The 4,575-nt window shown below is 23.8% G+C and overlaps 1 protein-coding gene across 3 annotated transcripts in view; it reads right to left on the bottom strand.

Moving 5' to 3' along the window:
* The window catches only part of LOC117174762, a 10,475-nt gene that overhangs the window by 4,260 nt on the left and 1,640 nt on the right, over window positions 1–4,575 (bottom strand). The window lies entirely within an intron of this gene.

The following is a 4,575-nucleotide window of genomic DNA, read 5'->3' as shown; positions in this document are numbered from 1 at the left end:
TGATAATATTATAATTATGTTATATTATAATAGTCTTGTTTAAATCCTGATCCGCATTTGAAAGAAATTAAAGAAATTGGTGATTTTGGAATTCATCTCGTTTGGATAAAAACTCAATTATTTCATTGAAAAATTAATTATTTTGTTGAAAATGTAATTATTTTGTAAAAAGTCCTCTTTTCTATTAAAAGTTCTACTACTTTGTTGAAATTTTTATTTCTTTTTTTGAATGTTCATCTCTTTCGTTGAAAATACATTTTTGAAACTGACAATTAATCTATACCGTTTTTGGTTAAGAAATCATGTATTTTGTTAACAATTCGTCTTTCTTTGTCGAAATTAAATTGGTTTATGGAAAATTTATACTTTTTGATTAAAAATTACAATTTTCGGTTGAATCATGAACTGTAAATATTTTTTGGTTGCAAAGTCGTTCTGTGGTAAATGCAAATATATTGTTAAAAATTAAAATTATAAGTTTTGGGTGGAAATACTCTTTTTGTTTTTAAAATTAAATAATTTCGTTTAAAGTTCATGTACTTTGTTGAAAATTGACCTTATTTAGTAGAAATTTAATCCTTTTGGTTGAAAATGTATCATTTTTGGTCAAAAATGCAATTGTTTGGTTAAAATATGAACTGTACATCTTCTTGGGTTTAAGAGTCGATTATTTCACTAAGAGTTGAACTACTTTGTAAAAAAATACGTTTTTTAACAAGGTTTTATAATTATGGTTGAAAATTTAACTATTTGGTTGAAAGTCTTTTTTTGTAGATCATTAATTTTCTTGGTCGAAAATTCATCTGATTGGTGGACAATTCAACAACTTTGTTGAAAATAAATTTTTTCCGTTAAAAATTATTTATCGTTATCTGAAAATGTAACTATATTATAGGATTGATTAAAAATTAATCGTATATATTGGTTAAGTTTGAAAATCGTTTTTTTTTTATAGAACATTAATCTTCTTGGTCAAAAATTCACCTTTTCCCTTGAAAATTTAACAATTTTGTTGAAAATTCGTTTTTTTTTCCTTGTTCAATTCAATTTTTTATTACCGCTTTTATTTGGAAATTGAACTATTCCATTTTTGGTTAAACTTTATCCTGCAAATTGTATTAGTTAAAACACCAATTATTTGTCAGAAAATTAATTTATTTGTTTTCGATTATGACTTGAAATTTTATTTCAGTCTAAAAAAATTTCATTTTTAACCCATTCAATTTGAAATTTTTTAATTAAAAAAAGAAAACTTTGTTAATTATCAGCAATATTTGACCGTTCATTCAAAACAATCCATTACAAACAAGTGTTAAAAACTATACAAATTTGAACAGAATGGTTCGAAATAGAAAGCCTTGAATTGTTAAATTTGTAATGAGCTAAATTTTAAGTTTAAACGCTACAATTTTAATTTAAAAAGATTCAGAATTAATTTAAAACTTGAAATTATTTCAAATAATTTGAAACACGATTTAAACTTTTGCAGATTTAAAAAAAAAATAAGCTTTTTGAGAATTGTACAGTATTTAAAAAGAATAACAAAAATTATTGTGCTTGCTAAGAACATTAAAAATGATTTTTTATTTTGACAAATAAATTTTAAGTGAGTATTTGAAAACATTTTTAAAATTTTAAAAAAAGTATCCGCACGATTTTAAGGAAATTTTTTTATTTTGCAGTTTTTTTAATTTCAGGAAAAAAATCTAATTAAAAAAATATATCAATTTTCAACCCAAAAGTTTACTTTTTACCGATTTAAATTAATTTTCTATCAAATAATTGGTGTTTTAACTAATACAATGTACAGGATAAAGTTTCAAACAAAAATTTCTTATTAAGATTTCATAATTATGGTTGAAAATTCAACTATTTGCCTTCAAATTAAATTTTTGGTTAAAAATTTTACTTTTTTGTTAAAATTGCATCTTTGGGTCGACAATTAAAATTTTGGTTGAAAAATCATATTTTTGGGTTGAAAAATCATATTTTTGGGTTAAAAATTCAGCTTTTTTGTAGATGATACTCTTTTGGACTTTAAAATTAAATAATTTTGTTGAAAGTTCATATATTTTCTTGGAAATTGACCTTGTTTGGTAGAAATTGAATCTTTTTGGTTGAAAATGTATTGTTTTTGGTCAAAAATGCAATTGTTTGGTTGAAATATGAACTGTACATCTTCTTGGGCTTAAAAGTCGATCATTTCACTCAGAGTTGAATAACTTTGTAAAAAAAATAGAGGAGAGTCCTTGAATATGAGATATTCTCGTAACATGAGAAGGCGGGGTATCAGCTAAACTCAGAGACCCACTCTGTTGGTTCTATCACTAACTTGTAGCCCTTGAAGAAAGAGTAATTTCGTGGTATAGTCCATTTTTCATTGGGCTTCTAAAGATTATAGGCGAACTTTTTGTGAAATCGATGGTGGTCGAGTTCTTGGAAGGGAATTCTTTAAACATTAGCATTAAAGTTTGTCTGGAGTGATGGGGATGGATTAACTAAGTAGGAAAATATCGCTAGTGTTGAAGTTTTTCGTTGTACAGGTCAGGCATAGTAAGTGCATAGTTGCACGTTGTGGTTCTCATAATATGAGATACCTGTGGTTTTTATAACACTGTGGCTGCGCGGGGGAAATTGGTTACAAAAGTGTTTGTGACTACTGCAAAAACTAAATATATCTAAATAGAAGTAAATTTATGCTTCGTAAACATACAATGAAGTTTTTCATTAAAAATAAGACTTTATTTTGCATTTTATTAGCTATTTCCTGGGTTATCTCATATTATGAGAACAGTTTGACGAGTTTGGAAAAAGCACTTTTTTACATTTTTTCCATTTTCAGCATAAAAAAATTTTGTAATAAAATTTTTTATTTGAGGTCCTTATGACAAACTAAATTTCCTTTAAAATGACCTATATTACTTTTAAATTCAGTACATAGAATTCCGACAATCACGCCAAACAGAGTTGATATCTCATATTTGGGTACTCTCCTCTACTATTTTTTTCAACAAGGTTTTATAATTATGGTTAAAAATTTAACCATTTGGTTGAAAGTTTAACTCTTTAATTGAAAACTCATATTCTTCGCGCAAAAAATCAACTTTTTGTAGATAATTCATTTTTTTGACTTTAAAATTAATATCTGAAAATGTAACTATTCTAGGATTGATTAAAAATTAATCGTTTTTATTTGGAAATTGGAACTATTCAATTTTTGGTCGAAACTTTATCCTGTACATTGTATTAGTTAAAACACTAATTATTTGATAAAAAATTAATTTAATTTGTTAAAAAGTAAACTTTTGGGTTGAAAATTGATATATTTTGTTAATTAGATTTTTTTCCTAAAATTAAAAAAACTGCAAAATGAAAAAATTACCTTAAAATCGTCCGGGTTCTTTTTTTTAATTTTTAAAATGTTTTCAAATACTCACTTAAAATTTATTTCTCAAAATAAAAAATCATTTTCAATGTTCTTAGCAATCACAACAATTTTTGTTATTCTTTTTAAATAATGTACAATTCTCAAAAAGCTTTTTTTTTTTAAATCTGCAAAAGTCTTTAATTAAAAAATTTAAAATTAAATTTAAATTAAATTTTAAATTGAATGGGTTAAAAATAAAAAAATTTTAGAGTGAAATAATATTTCAAGTCATAATTGAAAACAAATAAATTAATTTTCTAACAAATAGTTGGTGTTTTAACTAATACAATTAACAGGATAAAGTTTAACCAAAAATGGAATAGTTTGATTTCCAGATAAAAGCTGTGATAAAAAATTGAATTCAACAAGGGAAAAAACGAATTTTCAACAAAATTGTTAAATTTTCGATGGAAAGGTGAATTTTTGACCAAGAAAATTAATGATCTAAAAAAAAGACAAATATTAAACAAAATACAGTTCATATTTTAACCAAACAGTTGCATTTTTGACCAAAAATGACACATTTTCAACCAAAAAGATTAAATTTCTACTAAAAAAGGTCAATTTAATTTTAATAAATTTTTTAATTTTCAAGTCAAAGAGTATTATCTACAAAAAAAGCTACGTTTTTAACCTAATTTAAAGGTAAATAGTTAAACTTTCAACTATAATTATGAATCCTTAATAAGAAAAAATTACTTTTTTTTTAATTTTTAACAATATAGATGCATTTACAACATAACGACTTCGCAACGAAAAAATATTTACAGCTGATAATTCAACCGAAAATTGTAATTTTTAATCAAAAAGTATAAATTTTCCATAAAGCAATTTAATTTCTACAAAGAAAGACGAATTGTTAACAAAATACATGATTTTTTGACCAAAAATGATATATATTAATTGTCAGTTTCAAAAATGTATTTTTAACGAAAAAGATGAACATTCAAATAAAAGAAACAAAAATTTTAACAAAGTAGTAGAACTTTTGATAGAAAAGAGGACTTTTTACAAAATAATTACATTTTCAACAAAATAATTAATTCTTCAATCAAATAATTGAGTTTTTATCCAAACGAGATGAATTCCAAAATCACCAATTTCTTTAATTTCTTTCAAATGCGGATCAAGATTTAAATAAGACTATT

The sequence above is a fragment of the Belonocnema kinseyi genome, chromosome 6 (assembly GCF_010883055.1).
Source record: "Belonocnema kinseyi isolate 2016_QV_RU_SX_M_011 chromosome 6, B_treatae_v1, whole genome shotgun sequence".
NCBI classification, from domain to species: Eukaryota; Metazoa; Arthropoda; class Insecta; order Hymenoptera; family Cynipidae; genus Belonocnema; species Belonocnema kinseyi.
The sequence above is the reverse complement of the archived record's forward strand: the minus strand, read 5'-3'. Positions and strand labels throughout refer to the sequence as shown.